The 18,705-nt window shown below is 42.0% G+C and overlaps 1 protein-coding gene across 9 annotated transcripts in view; it reads left to right on the top strand.

The window, feature by feature from the left end:
* TSNARE1 (t-SNARE domain containing 1) overlaps positions 1-18,705 on the top strand; it is a 485,050-nt gene that overhangs the window by 349,040 nt on the left and 117,305 nt on the right. The gene's annotated exons all lie outside the window — the stretch shown is intronic.

The following is an 18,705-nucleotide window of genomic DNA, read 5'->3' as shown; positions in this document are numbered from 1 at the left end:
TTATGACCGTACATTTCAAGGATTAAGAAGAGCAAATTTGGAGAGTTTAGATGAGAAAGCAGAAGTATTTTGCTTCTGTCCTATCTAAGTACAGTTGATCTAACAGCAAGACAGGGGGAAGCTGGATTTTTCCAACACCTTTCTCTGAGGCTGAGAGGGAGATCTTCTAGTGGGATTCGATGACTGAGTAGACATTTCAACCTCGGTATCCCAGAGTCCTAGTCCAATACTCAAACCACTACACCACACAGCTTTCTTTTTCTAATGGTACAGCCCTGAAATTTATTCTGAAATCCATGATGGTGCTGCTTTCAAGGCTTTCCTTCAGGAAGGCATTCCACTTCATAAGGCCACCATTAAGAGACGTTTCCTCCTTGTTGGGTTTGTCTTAACCTTCTAAGGAGGCGAAACATGAAGCAGTTCATATCTTAGTTGGCTGGGAGTGGAGAACTTGTCTTGGCCTTTGTTTTCTTTCCTTGTTGTTGGATTGGCTTTTACTTTTACAATGTGCTACTATCCATCAACATTATTAACTCAAAACAAAACAAAACTAGAAAGACCAAGAGGAAGTAGTACTCCTGTGATCATACAGTAATGCAGCTTTGGATCTCACCAAGGGAGAAAGGCAAGGTGGTATACATCTAAATAAATAAATAAATATTGTTGATTCATACATTGTTGGTCATCACTTGATGACAGCAACCTCTCAAGTGGTAACTTGCATGTTGAAAGAAACTGTTAGTGATCCAGTGTCACAGAAGGCAGGATCAGAGAAGCATCTGGCTATGTGGTGGAATCTCCTTTTTTGGAGGTCTTTAAACAGAGGCTGGATGGCCATCTGTTGGGAATACTTTGATTGTGAGTTCCTGCATGGCAGGGGTTGGACTGGATGGCCCTTGCCAGTCCCTTCCATCTCTGTGATTGTATGCTTCTATGTCCTCATAGACAGACACACAGTAGTAACATCAGTGCTGAGATCTGCTGGGTCATCCAGGGGTCTCTGCACTTCTTTTTGCTTATGGAGACACAACCAGATGGTTCTTCAATCCTTCCTTCTCACTGTAAAGCACAGAATAGCCATGTAGGGAAGCTTTATGGTGTTACTTTATGGGGAGGGAGGATATATGGCTCAGCATAGCATAATTCCTCATGGAGACATTTACACTACATTGAGGGGTTGATGGATTGAGTCCTCCTTGTGTGACAGCTGTCCTGGAAATGGGAGGAAAGTCCATGGAAATAGCTGGATCCCTAAACACATTACAGAACTTTGCATGGTGATCCCTCCCTTTCTTTAAAGCCCAGTGAAAGAGGCTGATCAGTGATGGTGTCCTTCCTCTATCTTTACCCTTTCTCTGCTTCTAACTCCTTCTCTTCCATTATTCAGCTGGAGTGAAGAAGACTGCTGTCTCTGCTTCTGGCCTTCTTTCTAAAAGTGCTCAGGGGTGCAACTACAGTTAGTCCTCCAAATCCACTGATTCTTTATCCACTGATTAAACCATGAAATTTTTTACACACACACACACATATTCCAAAAAGCAAACTTTGATTTTGCCATTTTATATAAGGGACATTATTTTATTATGCCACTGTATTTAATTGGATCTGAGCATCCATCCATTTTGGTATCCACAAGTGTCCTGGAACAAAACTCCCACACATACCAAGGGCTCCCTGTGCTACACAGATCTTCTGTTTGCTGATTCAAGTCAAAGACTCTTCAATTGCATTCTAAAATGTGCTACAGAAAATGTCTCATGTGGCATCAGAAGAAGGGGTAGCAAAGAAGTAGGTGAATGGATTGCAGAAGCAGCTCAATGTTGTTTAATTGAGCTACAGCTGGAGATGATTTTGTTTGCTTTTTTCTTCAGCCTCGCTCATTTCCTTGCATTTCCGCTAATTCCTCCTGTGATAGAAGAATGAGAAAGATTTTTTTTAATTGGCCGTCGGCACAGGGGCGAATTCTACAGAATGAAGGAGAGTTGTTTGGACACCATGGGCTACTAAAAAGACAAATGAATTTCTGCAAGAGCAAAGCAAGCCTAACTCTCCTTAGGAGCCAAAATAATTAAACGAAAGCTGTCATAGTTATACCACAAGATGTAACTCATTAGAAAAGACAATTAAGGCCCCATACAGACAGGCCAAAATAAAGCTGCTTTGGGTCACTTTGAGGTATGTTGTTTAAATGATTCATACATCCTAAGAGTCTGGAAGCCATGCCACTGGAGCGTGGCTTCTGGACTCTTAGGACATTTAAACAGCACACCCCCAAAGTGACCCGAAGCAGCTTTATTTTGGCCAGTCTGTATGGGCTCCTTGTTTGGTAAACTGGCAGGGAATAGACTCAGTCAAGGAAACTGTAGCCCTAATCTGGCAAGATCTGAGCAGTGCTGTTGATAATGGAGTAACTTGGAGGTTTCTCATTCATAGAGTCCCCATAAATCAAAGTCAAACTGGATGACAGTTAACAAAAGCAAAGTGTGGCCCACTATTGGCTATTCCAGCTAGGGCTGATGGGAGTTGGAGTCCATCAACATCTGATGTGATGCTGTTTGCTCAAACCTACTTTAATGCCACTCATTCATGGAGGCAGAACTGAATTAAGTAGTTGCTGCAGGTAGAGTGCTTAGGTTTGTTGACAAAGCCTAGTATTTAAGACTGTAAACCTTCTTGTCTGGCTTTCTTGGCAGTAGTAGTGGGTAGGCATAGGAAGAATATTTGGAAATATTTGGAAAAAATGGTTTAAAAATATATTTCTCAAATGTTGAAAAACCTAGATGAAAGAGTCCTGGACTGATAAAAACATTTCTAGTTTGAGACTCATTCTACAAAAGTAATCACTTATGGTTGTTTTGCACAGAGAACAGCATTTGGAACAGCATTTAGAAACATTTTTTTTAGTTTTCTGCACAGAAGATGCTGTTTTCTACAGAAAAATTTCACAGGAAAATTTTGGACAAAATGAGCTTTGCATTACAAATAGTCATCAAAAACTGCAATTTTCAAAGACCTCATGACAAGAAGCAAACTGGATCTGTAGAACACTAGAATTCAAAGACTTAGCTGTGTTATTCTTGAAAATCGGTCTGGAAAGTTATCTTGAAGCACCTTTGACACTAAATGGAAGAAGTTGGTTGCATAAGCTGTTGTAGACTTGTGCCTAGTTCCTCAGATTGCATTCCTTATACAACTGAGAGCTGAATACATCCATTGTTCGATGGCAAGCCTCAAGAATCTCACAGTTTCATATGGACACCCCAGTTACTCTGCCATCTCACTTTTTCAGCTGCTTTTAAAATGCCACAGTTATTCTCTCCTGCCACTTTGCCCTCAACTTACTACAGTTGCTGCAAACTGACTTCAATATGCAAAAGCAGTTCACACTCAACTAACTCAGCAGGGCTTAGGAAAAGAGGAGAGGTGGAATCTTTCTCTTCCCAGTAAACGCAGGCAAAAGAAAACTGCCGTAGCCTCTCCTAGTTTGTGTGTTCTTTATTAATAGGTTTTGACCACACTCTGAAGTTTCCTAGACACACATGTCCCAGATTTTACCCGTGAGATTTTGGAGTGTCTACAATGGCCAAACATGTACAATTGCACACAAAAGGAAACTTACAGGTGGGTATTTATTTAGTTGTTAACATATTTGTAGCCCGCTCTATGCCCAAGGATCCCAGGGCAGCTTACAATAAAATCAATCTAGCATATCTGGAAAGAAAAACAATAATTTTAAATGACTAAAAGCATATTGCACCATTTAATACTTAAAGACAAACCAATTTAAAGCCAATTAAAACAGTTTAAAATAATTTAAGCCCCAACAGATGTGCAAATTGGATAAAATCAATTAGGCCCAAAGAAAAGGACACATTAGAGACCATTTTCTGGCCATTCTTTTCCCCTCTTTATTTCTTTTTCCTATAAAGAAATATCCCTTCACTGCCCACCATCTTCATCACTTTTTTTTGGGGGGGGGGGAGGAGGATCCATTTTGTGGGTAAGCTTATCACATATGAAGTGAAGTGAGACTAGAAGCAAAGAATGAATTAAGTTAAGGACACTGTAAGGTGAATAGAGAAATGTGAGGGGGAAAATAATTTGAAAATCTTTTATATATGTCACTGTCACACGGATATAAGAAGAACAAATACAGAGTTGGGTTAAAAAGTAAAGCGAACAGATTTAGAGGTGAAATAAGCAATTTATTTTAAACAAGACTTAGGCTGCAGCCGCACTGCAGAAATAATCTGGTTTGACACCGCTTTAACTGCCAGGGCTCAATGCTATGGAATTCTGGGAATTTTAGTTTGTTGTGGCACCAGAGCTTTGCTCAGTCAAATTGGTTTATTTCTGCAGCCATTGTTAAAAGAGAGTCAAGAAAATTAAGAAGGAGAATCCAACAAAGACTAGGTGGGAAGTGCAAAAGAAGTTCAAATAAATTAAGTTTGAATGCTGGAGAGGTAGAAGGTTCTAATATGTAAAGGTAACAATATGAAGAATTTTAATATAGCCATGCAGTTATGATCAATGGGTTTTTTGTGATGCTGTGGGTTGGTTGGTATCTAACTATGCATACATGACTGATAGTGTTAATAAAAATCTGTTTTTAAAAATCAATACATAAAACCAAGGTCTCAGCTGCCATGGCTTTCTTTTCTTCCACCTACAGTATCTTTAATGCTCCTCTTCTTTGTTACTCTTGTTTCTGGTTTTCAGATACTTTGTTACTGTTCTTAGTTAATGTATTGATTTAACATTTTCCATATCACTGCAACAAAAGTAAATAAAGGAGATATTTTTTTAAAAAAATGTGCCAGAAAAGCTTTAATAAAACGCCATGTTTTGATGTGGGGCTGCAGTGATGCCAGTACTGATGTTAACTGGGCTTCCAATGGGAGAGTTTGTCCCAAACGCAGTCTGGGCACCAGGCAAAGGCTGATGGCTACACAGCTGATAGCAGATGCCAGCGAGTAATGAGCAAGCAAAATCCCAGAGTAGCTTACAGTGCAGCACTTACTGTACTTTAGTAAACACAAGCCTTAAGTCCCAATGAGAGTTCATTCACAAGCTTCAAGTCCAGTTCAGCAATATCCAAGTCAGATAAACAATATCCAGAGTCAACAAACACAGTCCAGGGATCCAATCTCATGGAGTTAAAAGAGCGGCTTACCTTTCCCAAATTCAGCATTAATTCAGGAGGCAGTCAGTTCATATCACACCTAAATTGCCACTGAATCGCTGCCCAGGTCCATCCCAGATGCAGCCAGGGTCATCTAAGCGGCTTCCGTGGCTATTTTTAGAAGTTGGAAGCTTCTATAAAAGGCCATGGAAGTGGCTTAGACCCTGGCTGTTTCCAGGATGGACCCAGGTGGCAATTGGGCAGCGATTTAGGTGTAATAAGAACAGGCTGCCTCCCGAATTAACATTGAAATTGGGAAAGGTAAACTGCTCTTTTAACCCCATGTGATAGGGTCCCAGGTCAAACACAGAGTTCAGGAACATAACGGGGAGCCAGATAGGTCAGATAATCTCCCACAACTCCTGGATGGCAGAGCTGGGAATTTGGAGATCAGCAGCTCAACGCAACTGCTGCTTAATTAATTGCTGCTTCCTATAAATCCTCTGAGACTTTCTCAAGCCCCCCCTTTGTTGTCTCCACTCAGAGAAAGTAGGTAGGGGTAAGTGGTCTTCTGTATCCGAACGGCCAGGACCCTTTGCCAGAGCTGGTACTTTATTCTGGCCAGTCTGTGAGACATATGATTCTGGAACCTCTTCATGCTCTGGTTCCTCAGCAGGTCCCAATATGTCCACTGCTTCAGACTCCTGAGTCAGAGTCCAAGTCCATGTTCTTGAAGCAGGGCATGATTGAGTTTTCCATAGATGGGATATTATAGCAGAGAAGACCAACAGGATACTGGCCAAGGTCTTGTACTTGACATGTACAAAGGCTAGGACAAAGATCCAAGTGGGATTCAGAGGAATGCTACCAAATCAACACTAAGAATTTTCCACATCTTTAGTCGCAAGGGAAATGGAAGGTAGAAAAAAGCCAAGCTGAAGTTTGCTTTTTTGAGAGGGTTTTTTCCAGAGGAAGGTTGAAGGCAGTGAAACTCTCTGGCAGTGCATCAATCCAGCCCCGCCACCTAGTCGGCTTGACACCCGGCTTCCTCTAATGAATACATTTCTTGCCTTGCTGCTTGCTTTTTCCCCAGCATTTGACATCTTATGATTAATATGCCTTGTCTTTTATAAACAAACCTAATGCAAAGCCAATAATGCAAGTCGCCTGCCTTTATTGCCAAACCAGCATCGTTCTGGGATATATTTGTAAAGGAAGAGAGATGAATGCTCACTCGAGCTGAGGAGATAGAGACTGGAATGAATTTATGAGATGAAAAAAGGCACAGGGAGGTGAGGAGAATCTGTCATTAGAAGGCTTCAGCCCGACTCCTGCCTCCATATTGGCATGTGTGTGTTTCTGTGAATGCCATTTTAGTAATAAAATGTGTACCAACAAAGGGGGGGGGGGCAAAATGAATCTGGGCAGAATATATCCCAAACAATGCTGCAACTCATCAGTCCAGGAATCTTCTCATCTAGGTTTTTCAACAGATTTTTTAATCATTTCTTAATTATTTTCAATTTTTCTTCCCATCCTTGTTGCATCCCATGTACTGTATGTTGTAAGCATATTTCATCAAACTGGGTGCAGACAAATGGTGGTCCATGGTGTCACATCCCCATTTTCCTTCCAAGCATCCTTATTCCTAGTCCCCAACATGGCAGATCACTTGCTCCCAACATGGTAGAAGGAACTGAAGGGAAGTGAGGTTTGGTGGCCAGGAAAGTTACTGGCAAACTGTAGATACACTTCTCAAAGTGGAAAACGTTGTTCCTCAATGGGATTCTTTCTTTTTCTCCTTTGAAAATAAACACACCCTGAGCTCTGGGGACAAAGCTTGCCTCCTCCTCCTCCTCCTCCTCCTCCTCCTCCTCCTCCTCCTCCTTCTTCTTCTTGGAATGAAGAATTTTAGAAGGACCCTATCCTATCCCACTATTTGCAGCAAAGACATGCTGTCCAGTCGGCACATTTGTTGAAGGGGACGAGCTAGTAGTGTTAATCGATAGGTTTCCAAATGCATCTGAGGAAGTAGACTTATGACTACAAAAGCTCATGCTGCCAACCTCTTTCTTTCAGTAAGTCTCAAAGGTGCTACGAGATTTCTGGAGTCCCTCATGACCACTAGAGATAAGGGTGAAATGTAGGATGCCCAGGAAAAGGAGGATGTCTAGTCAACCTGGATATCTCAGGAAAATATCCCCCATGCTGTTGACAGATCCCTCCCTAACAGATCTGCCCTCCCTGAGCTATCTGCCTTGATCTGACTTGATGAGACAGTTCTTATACAGGAGAAACAAAAGCAAAACTCAGTGTCTGCCCTCTCAAAACCAGAGAGCTTTTCCAATGCGAAGTCGGCAGTAATGCCTGGATTAAGGCCGTGTTTAACAGAAACTGCTTATCATGCAATGCATTTCAGTGCTATCTTTAGGAGGCTAAACCTGTAATATCTTTGGGGAAATGATGTTGCCATGTGATCCTTCTAAAAAAATCTGCACCTTTGTGTTAGGGCACCCCCCCCCAGCCAGTTGAGGGACAAGAGCTTAGTGAGAAACATTTGCTGAAGAGTTTGATTGCTTTTCTTTCCCCTCTTCTTTGCCAAAGTTTCTTCCCCCCCCCGCCCTTCTAAAATAATCTAAAAATACATGTTGAGTCACATAAATACAGTGCAAGTTAGGAAAATAGCGGAGGATATTTATCTGAGGCATAAGGAAGCATGCTGTTGAAAAGCTTTATCTACAATTCCAGATTTTTAATTATTTTTTAAATTGTTCCTGATATGGGTCACACTTACAGGACAGTCCCTATACTGGTGTATGTGTGTGGGAAGGAGAGATGAAGACATGGGGCACAAAGACCCATTGTGAATTGGTTGGCTTGGAATATCATTGGGCATCATAGGAGCTAAGGACTGAAAGTGGCATCACAGAATCATATCTCAATGGCCATCTTGTCTAAGGGCAGGCACAGTTCATGCGGCTCTTGGAACCCCAATTTGTGACCCCTGAAGTCTCTAGCAAAGCCCCCAAAGCCCTCCAACCTCTCCTCCAAATTCTCTCCTCCCTTCCAAATCAGCCAAAAATCAACACAAATGCTATCCTTGGTGTGATACAACTTCACTTCTGGTGTGTTGAAAGATAACAGTGTGCCCCCCCCCATCCATCTGCAGTTGCCCACCCCAATGCAGTCCATTCCTCAGTTGGGAAAGGAAATCTGTGGCCATGAGGACCTCAGAAATAGTCCCAATCTATTCTACTTTGGTCAGATCTCACCTGGAATCCTGTGTCCAGTTCTGGGCACCACAGTTCATAAAGGATGTTGACAAGCTGGAGCAAGGCCAGAGGAGGGTGACTGAAATAGTGAAAGGTCTAGAAACCATCAAACCCTATGAGAAGCAACTTAGGGAGTTGGTTATGTTTAGCCTGCAGAAGAGAAGATAAAAAGGTGATATGATAGCCTTGTTTAAGGGATGTCATATTGAGGATGGAGCAAGCTTGTTTTCCGCTGCTCCAGAGAATAGGACATGGAGCAATAATAATAATAATAATAATAATAATAATAATAATAATAATAATAATAATACTGTTTATTTATAATGGATTCAATGGATTCAAACTACAAGAAAAGTGATTCCACCTCAACATTAGGAAGAAATTTCTGACAGTAAGATCTTTTCAACAGTGGAATACACTCTCTCAGTGTGTGGTGCAGTCTCCCTCTTTGGTGGCTTTTAAACAGAGTGCTCTCAGGAGTACTTTTATTATGTATTCCTGCATGGCAGGGGATTGGACTGGATGCCCTTCAAGTCTCTTCCAACTCTATGATTCTATGACAACAGTTAGTTCTATCTGGGAGTTGAAGTCCAAAACCTCTGATTTAGTTGACTGCCTCTGATATAGTCAAGTTTTCATGGGGTGTATAACCACATCATCTTTGCATGATAGATGAATTATCTGTCAAAGAAAGAAAGAAAGAAAAAGAAAGAAAGAAAGAAAGAAAGAAAGAAAGAAAGAAGTAATCACCTCTTCAGGTAGACTGTTCTACAGTGGAACAGCTTTTGCATTTACAGTAGGATATTTATTCTCATGAAAGATCCAGTATTGTGTAGTGTTGTTGGTATTGGGCTGTGACTCTGGAGACCAGGGTCTGAATCCCCGCTCAGCCATGTAAATCCAGTGGATGACATTGGCCAAGTCACACTCTGTCTTTCTCTGTCAAGAAAGTGAAGTTAAACCTCCTCTTGCCAAGGTATTCCCATGAAAGGTTCACCTTAGAATTGCATAAGTTGGAAATCATTTGAAGGCCCACAATAGCAATGTTTATTCTCATATTTAACCTAAATGTGCCCCTCTATTCCAGTCCTGTCCTTAGGAGCAAGAAAAAACAAGTTTTAACAAAGATATTGATAACAATATATATAAGGGGCTGTACACACCACCCTTTTTAGTGCCGTATCAAAGCCATGGCACCTATGTGCCGCGGCCTCTCACCTTACCACATCGCAAAAAGAAGCCTCAAAAAAGTGGCTCCTTTTTGTGCCCCAGAAAGGGCACCATAGCAATGGAACCATGGCTTTTTGGTGCTCCTTTAATGCTGTGTCATGTAGATGCAGCGCCAGAGGAGCGCCGTGATGCCGCTGACTGTGTGGTGCAGCACGCGCCATCACACCAGCCTGGGGCGGAGTCAGGGCATATGTTGTATGGACACCACTCCCTGACTCCGCCCCCAGGCTGGCTTTAATGGCCGGTCTATACAGCCCCTAAGTTATCTAAAAAGCAATTAAAAATTTGCCAGTTTAGAAGAGTACACATTAAAAACAATAAAATACAGTAAAAGATTAAACAGACCACAAAACATTGTAAAGCACAGCACATCACTAAAAGCCTACCCCATTAAATTTTCAGAAGCCTGGTGACACAAGAATATTTTCAGTTGCTGATGGCAGGAGAAAGCCATCCTGGCCTCCCTTTGCAGGGAATTCCAAAGACTGGTAGCAGCCACTAAGAAGGCCCTCTCCTTTGTTCACACCAAAGGAGCCTGAGAGAGTCAGAGGAACAGAAGATCTTAAAGCAATAATGGGCTCAAAAAGGGAAATACTGTCCTTCAAATAGCCTGGACCCAAGTAATATAGCCCTTTAAAGGGCTGCATCTGCACTGCAGAAATAATGCAGTCTGACACCCTTTCAATTGCCATAGCTCAATACTATGGAATTCTGAGATTTGTAGTTTTGTGAGTTATTTAGCCTTCTCTGTTAGAGACTTCTGGTACCACAACAAACTACAAATCCCAGGTTTCCATAGCATTGAGCTGTGGGTGTTAAACTGGCTTATTTATTGCAGTGCAGATGCAGCCTAAGTCACTTTCACAAACAAATGGATCCTTGGACAGATCAAGCCTGAACCCCCCTGGAAGCCAAGAGGATCAATCTGAAGCTGTTGTACTTTGACCACATCATGAGAAGGCACAACTCATTGGAAAAGACAAAATGCTAGGAAAGGTGGAGAGATGCAGAAAGAAAGGAAGACCACCTGCTAGATAGATCGACTCTTATTAGGGAGGGCACAGGCATGAATTTACAGGACCAAAACAGAACAGTGGTGGAGAGGAAGTCTTGGAGATGTCTCATCCACAGGGTCACCATGAGTCAAGATCAACTCAAAGGCTGTTAACAACTACTACAACAATAACATATGTTACCATGGCTAAGTCTGACTTCTCCAGGAACAGACACAGTTGGCACACTAGTTTTCACTGTGCAAACGTACTCCTACCCAAACCTGGACTTCCAGACTCAAGGCTAAATCCAGAAGTACCCTCACACTGGGGATCTGTGTTTCCTGGGGGAGTGTTATCTCATCTAACACAGTCTGAATCCTGTTCAGAAGTCAGGAACAGGAGGGCACCAGTGATTTAAGGCTACTCCCCACACTGCAGAATTAATGCAGCTTGATGCTGCTTTTACTGTCATGCCTCCCTCCTATGGAATCCTGGGATTTGTAGTTTGTTGTGTCACCAGAGCACTCCAACAGAAGCTGCTAAATATTTAACAAAACTACCAATCCTGGAATTTCATAACATTGATCCATAGCAGCTAAAGCAGGATCAAGCTGCATTATTTCTACTGTGAGGATGCCACCTGAGATACGAATTTCCCCCCTTATATTGTTCTCTGCTTTTCTTTTTGTGACTTCCCCCCCCTGCATCCATCCACACCCACTGCTTTTCTGATCCCACCATCCCTGTCTCATTTCACTGCAAAAGCGGCCCTTTTTCTCTCCAGATAATGCTGCCTTTAATGTGTGAATATTTAAATCCCTTAACCGTGTGATTTAACTCTCTGCCATTCCAGGGCCTCTGTCAGCCCAGAGGACTCAGTTTGCAATGAACTATTGTTGTAGGTGGGCGGTTTGTCATGTAGAGCTAATGTTAATGGGCAGTTTACATCTGGCCTGTCTCAGCAGCCGAAAATGGAGCGCATTATTAAACTTCTCATTTTATTAAGATTAAATGCCATGTTTGTTTACCTCGCTGGAGAAATGCTTGAAGATTGCATTCCTATTCACATGCGCTCTCTCTCTCTCTCTCTCTCTCTCACACACACACTGAGATCTCTTTATATTCAAAGGCTTTATTCCATTGTTCAGAATTCATGAAGATTTACGTGTGTATGGAGCATCGGGGACAGACAGGCTGGACCTTCTCTGCACATGACAGTCCTATTCCTTCAAGCTCTGACCTTCTTCAGTTGATCTAGAAGAGGGTGATCCACAAACTCTATGTTGCAAACAGATCCCAATCTTGGGGTGTCCAAAGCCTTCTACCCTCAAAGCCACCCAAACCCCTCTTTAAAAAGAAAAGAAAAGAAAAAAGGCAAATATTTCCCAAAAATTGCACCCAAAAATTGCACTCCATTCCTCAACCTTGTCCATAGAACCTCCACATTCCTTATTGTTTTGGTTCCATCTCCAAGCCAAAATTATGGCCAAAATGTGACACTTTGAGTTGCATTTTGACTAGAATGTGGAAGAAAATGAAGGTATTTAGGGTGCATACTTATGGAAGTATGTCCTGGTGCATACTTTTTTCCCTGGCATCACTAATGGGATAACATACCCCATCATCCTGGCTTGCCACTCATATGCTCAAGCACAGCAATTAAGTAGGACACAGCCATGCATGAATCATAATCCTGAGAATAGCTCTCTGTGAATGAACACAATGAAGACCATTGCTTTGCTGCAAGCAACAGCTCCAAGCTCTTTCTGTGACTTTGTATGGCATCCCTTATTCTTTTGGTTTCTGAACTTTGTCTTGGTCTTCAGATTATTCTCATTGGTAACGCTCAGGCATTAGCCCTTGCTCAGACAACGTCTTTGTGCTTAAATCCTGGACTGTTTTGACCAGGCTTGTGTTTTTGTTGCCTCCCTATGTATGACCTTGCCTGGAGCAGCTTGGCTTCTTCTCTGTCTGTTCTCTTGAACTATAAATGCACTTATCTCGATGCTCGTTCCCTTTAAACAGGATAGTAATGTGAGTTTTCTTTTCTCTTACTTTGTCCTCACATTATGTTTTCTCCATTGAGTCATGTTTTCTCATGAAATATCCAAAGTACAGTAGGCTCAATTTAGCCCAAACTAGATGTGGATTAATAGATGGGGTTGGAAGGCAATTTGAGAATGGGCCGAGGATACTCATTGGTATTGTTTCTTTCTGCTAAAAGAAAAAACTAATTACAGATTGATTTAATAAGCCACACAGACATAAGAACACCAACCATCCCAATGCATCATTGCTTGGAAGAATCATGTCTTTGGACTACAACTTCCATAAGGTTCCAGCCAGCCTGCCCAGTGTCCAGTGTAGGGATTTCTGGGAGTTATAGTCCAAAAAGAGAAAATTTCTGAGTTCTATTGTGTATACTCCAAGTGTATTATGGGATAAGATTTTTGAATTATAAAGCAGGAAAAGTTGACCACAGGTAGGAATGTAAAGAACAACTCTGCTCAACTGACTTCGTTTTTGCATAAACTGATTTCCTCAAAACCCAATGAGATATTTGCTCAATCATTACTTAGCATAACTGCCATAAAATTTGAGGGCTGATCAAAATCTGGTAGAAGATAAAGGATGCATAGGATTCCTCCTCTGAGAAATTTATATCGACTAGAGTCTCCTTGATGTCTTATGATCGTGAACATTTATTTAGTGGTTGGACATTTTTCTCTCCTGTAAAATAGCCACATATAGTTCAAGGTTGTGGAAGTGGTGTTATTGGGCTTGAGGGGGGGGGCTCATGTGCATTTGTTTGTGTATCTATTTGCACATTTGGTGTCTTGATTCAGTTGTGCATAATTGCTATTTAATACAAAGGTTGTAGAAAAGAAATGTGTAACTCCACACACAGATTTTGCTACACAGTCCTGATTCAGGATCTCTGCCTTAGTCTTATTTCTTTCCACCCCTATAACTTCTGTGTTCCCACCCAAGCAAGACCTGGTAAACTCATCTGAAAATTGGTCTTTTGTCAATGTTAGCTGCCAAGTCTCAACACTGAAACTGCCCTTGATCAGAACACCCTGAAATGTTAGGAAATTCTGGATGCTGCCAATGGAGCATCTGTTCAGATTCTTTCTACTGCTGGATGCAAATGTCCAGTTGTCTTGGGTAGTGCTGATGTACCAGTCTGTCCGTTTGGATTAGTAGGATGTATTTTATCCCTTTCTCTCTTTGCATCTATAAATATTCTTCACTCCATATCTCTCTATGCCTTGAAATATGCTTATCTCCATCCCTTTTTCCCCCTAAGTAAAAAATTAGCAGCACCCAACCCTCCATGCAAATTATTTCCACATTTTTTTAATCACAGCATGTCGAATGAAGCCCTTTATCTAGTTCATCCTTTTTTGATGCTATAAATGCAAATGAGACTTTAATGTTCCCATCTTCCAACAACGGAGACTTGAAAACCTGTTTAAACTGAGCGATGGATAGGAATCTGCAGGAGTTTGTGTAGGATATTCAGACTGAGAGACTGTGAGAGAGAGATGTGGGGGGAGGAGATGTTGGTAAGGCGTATATATCATTTGGATGGAAGGATGGATGGATGGATGGATGGATGGATGGATGGATAAAGATGTCATAACATTACAAAGAAATTACATTCAAAAGTTGTCCTGTCCTGTGACATAGTGGAGGCTTGCTGTGACTTAACTAGATTTAAGTGAGAGTTAGGATCTATATGTAGCAATACTATGCCTATCCCTGCTCTAAATGATATACAGTGTGGGCTCCTAAAATATGTCTTCCTCAAAAGCACTGCTGGCAAAAGCAAAGGAGTCTCAACCTTTTGGCAGCAGACCCCATGAATAATAATCATCATCATCATCATCATCATCATCATCATCATCATCATCATCATCATCATCATCATCATCATCATCAAGATTTATTTCTAGCCCGCCCAGTCATGAAGAATCTGGGCGGGTTACAACAGTAAAATACATCAAATTACAATAGAGTTAAACAAAAATCAAACCCTAGACCTACCCCCCACCATTCCCAGTACTAAAAACATTAAACAAACAAACAAAAAAAAAAAATAGGCAGAAAGATAGGTGGGGAAGAATAGACAAATGAGGGGACAAATATCTCTATATCTGGGGAGGGTAACTAAGTTGGAAAGGCCTGCCGGAAGAGATCCGTCTTGAGTGCTTTCTTAAAAGCTGTCAGAATGGAAATGTGACGGATCTCCTCCGGCCGGTCGTTCCATAGTTTAGGAGCAGTAATAGAAAAGGCCCTCTGGGAGACAGATGTTAGCCTAGATTTTTTTGGCTGTAGTAGATTTCTTCCAGAGGACCTTAGTGTGCGGGACGGACAATAGGGAAGAAGGCGTTCCCTCAAGTACTCTGGGCCCAAGCCATGTAGGGTTTTAAAGGTAATCACCAACACCTTGTACTTTGCCCATAAACTAATAGGCAGTCTGTGCAGGGACTTCAAGACCAGTGTTATATGGTCATTCCTAGAATTTCCCGTGATCAATCTGGCTGCCATATTTTGTACCAACTGAAGTTTCCAAACTTGGCACAAGGGTAGCCCCATGTAGAGTGCATTGCAGAAGTCCAGTTGAGAGGTTACCAGTGCATGTACTACTGTTTCCAGGTCCCTCGGCTCCAGGAAAGGGTGCAGTTGGCGTATCAGACGAAGTTGATAACAGGTGCTCCTGACTGTCGCATCCACCTGAGCTGTCAGTTGGAGCGACGAGTCAAGGAGCACCCCCAAACTGCGGACCGAATCCTTCAGGGGAAGTGTGACCCCATCTAGAACTGGCTGACACAACTCCATTCCTGGATTCGGGGTTCTTATAGCAAGTACCTCCGTCTTACCTGGATTCAGCTTGAGTCAGTTTTCCCTCATCCAGTCCATTACCGCCCCAAGACAGGCATTCAGAGGAGAGATGCCAGTCACTGCTTCAGTCCGAGACATAGAGAAATATATTTGGGTGTCAGTAGTGTACTGATAACACCCCCCCCCTGTCTCCAGATGATCTCACCCAGCGGCTTCATGTAAATGTTAAACAGCATTGGGGACAGAATCGCACCCTGAGGGACACCCGATTTGAGCTCCCTCTTGGCCAAACAACTGTCCCCAAGCGACACCATCTGGAACCTGCCCGAGAAGTAGGACCGGAACCACTGCAATGCAGTGCCTCCAATAGCCAACTCTCTCAGTCGCTCCAGAAGGATACCATGGTTGATGGTATCAAATGCCGCTGAGATGTCCAAGAGCACCAACAGGTGCCTAATATACCTAATTTGGAATATAAATGTAGCTTTCTCATACTTCTCAGATGAAGTGTAAATCAAAAGTTGTTTCCTCAATAGCAACAGAAAACAAATGGCTGCATAAGCAGAGAGAATGCTCTTTAAAATAAAATGTCTTCTAAGTCTTGGTTACTGGTTTGTGTTCAGAGAACAAGGAAGACAGAAATAGGAAAAGTTACCTTTCTGACTACATCTCCCAGTGGGAGGACAGGGTGGAATGATTATGTGGTCTGAATGGACCTGAGGAATGTTTCCAAGCATTTAAACAGAGGTCTCCTTAGGCTGGTCTTCTGCTTCCTTGAGCTATAAAAATCTCCTTGTGGGTATATGCTTAGGTTTCTTTTCAGGGTGTTTGTCCTACCTAGAGTAGACCTAAGGGATCAATGGAAAGGATAAATCAGCATGTATGTAAATTCCACAGATTGAACAGATCTATTCTAGTTGGGTGCACTTTAGAAAAAAATGTTTCTTGTTGTTGTATGCCTTCAAGTCACTTCCAACTTATGGCAACCCTAACTTTATCATGGGGTTTTCTGGGGCTGATACTGTGTGACTTTCCCAGTGGGTTTTCATGGCCAAGTGGGGAACTAAACCCTGATCTCCAGAGTCAAACTCCAATGCTCAGACCAATACACCACACTGGCTCCAGACTGAATATACCAAATAATGTGAGTGGCTAATGTAGCCAAGAATTAATTCAGTGTGTAAGTTTTATAAACAAAACAGCAGGACGGTTTAGAATTGTGGGAGCAGAGCAGCACAAAAGTCTTTCCCAAAAGTACTGTCAAAATACTCCGATGTGGTGACCTACTTTCCAGTTGAACTAAAGGGAATTCACTCTGCACTATTAAGAGAATTCATGGCCATGGCAAGCAAGGCAAAAGATGCCCTCTTATGCCAAACATCTGACATCTACATACTCTACTGTGTGTGTTGTTCCTCAATTACCTTGCAGACAGTTTCGTCAGCCAGAAGGTAGAAGGAGCAACAAGGGGATCTGCTATTTTAGATCTGATCCTAGCCAACAGGGATGACTTGGTTAATGGAGTGGAAGTGACAGGATCCTTAGGTGGGAGTGACCATGTTCTTCTGGAGTTTGTTATAAAGTGGAAAGGGGAAGCCTTTATGAGAAGTGATTTCAATAAACTTAAGGAAATACTGGTCCCATGGTCATGAATACTAATAAAGGAGGGAGTTTATGAGGAACAGAGGTTTCTAAAAAGTGACGTATTGAAGGCACAATTTCAAACAGTTCCAATGAGGAGGAAAAATGGAGGTGTCTCAAGAAACCAAGATGGAAGAATAAAGAACTTCCAACTAAGCTCAAATTGAAAAGGGGCCTGCTGAAGAAATGGAAAAGAAGGGAAATCACCAAGGATTTGATTTTGGTCTGTCAGACAACTACAAACTCACCTAACAGTTGCATGGTCTAGCTCACATTTTACTAGCTTTTTGCAACAATGTGTGTGTGCATCTATAGATCTCTGGACAGACTCCTGTTGGATGATATAGATGGACATTACACCTGTCTCTGTGTTTTTAAGGTTGTTGTGGAAGGACCCAAGGCACAACAGCCTGCTCTGGTTCATCCTGACCATAGGCTGCTGTGTGGAGGTGATGGTGGTGGGCAGCCTGATACTATCCAGATGCATTTCTGCAGCTGGGCACACAAAGAAAACATCAATCCCAAGCCAACAATCCTCCCCAGTGCATTGATGGTGCGATGACACATTGCTTTACTTCTGATTTCATTTTCAGCTGCTTTGTGGCCCAAAATTAGTATTTTTGTGGGGTTTAGGGGAGCAGAGGGGAAAGCACTGTGAAAGAACCACAACAAGCCTCTAACTACCTATAATATCCAATACGGCTGAGTGACAATTTAATTGCTAACAATAAACTCAAGCTTCCACGTCATTTTCACTGAAGTTTCATTTTGCTTGGATTGATTTTAGGGTCAAAATCCTATCCTGTAAAGATTAAACTGAATTTAGGGGCTTTACTTATGTGTCAGGGGGTTGAGAAGCTAGAAACCTGACCCGGGGAGGGAGGGGGACAACAGGGGGTCTAGGAAGCACATGTGTCCCATATTTTCCCTACCGAATTCTGCCCAGTTATGCATGCAAGTACGTAGAAGCAGACAAGCAAATACACATTTTCTGAATGTTCATTTATTTGTTTAAATTGTTTTCACTCCACTTTTCCATTTATTGACATTTACTAGGCAGCTTATCATTTGAAAACCTGATGACATTAAAACAATTAAAAATCAACATGGCATTAAAAACAGGCAATTGCTCAAATTTGCTCATCTTGAAAACTGTCATGGATTTGTAATGCATTCTTTTTGAGAGTTCAAAAAAAAAATCTCAACAGGATTTGGTAGCAGTTACAAAGAATGTGTGCAGATCTCTAAAGGTCTTCCTCCTCTCTCACACCCCAACACCACCATCACTACACCATCCAACTTTGCAAGTAAGAAGTCGTTTTCCATGGATTTCAGAAAACAGGCCTAAAGAGCTTGTAGATACAAATATGACAGGTAGAGAGGCACAAAGCAAGCTGCCTCTTAGAAACATTGGAGGAAGAGGGTCTTCACCTGCTCCCTCCATGCCAGGGTTTTGGAAGCTGTGTACACTCTTCATATCTCAGCACAATAAGACTCAAACAGAGATTCCTGACGGTAAGAGCTATATGACACTGCCATGGAGAGTGCTGGAGTCTCCTTCTTTGGGGTTTTTAAACAGAGGCTCTCTTGGGGATGT

The sequence above is a fragment of the Sceloporus undulatus genome, chromosome 4 (genome assembly GCF_019175285.1).
Source record: "Sceloporus undulatus isolate JIND9_A2432 ecotype Alabama chromosome 4, SceUnd_v1.1, whole genome shotgun sequence".
In the NCBI taxonomy this organism is placed as follows: Eukaryota; Metazoa; Chordata; class Lepidosauria; order Squamata; family Phrynosomatidae; genus Sceloporus; species Sceloporus undulatus.
Note: the sequence above shows the minus strand (reverse complement) of the source record. Positions and strands in the feature narration are given on the sequence as shown.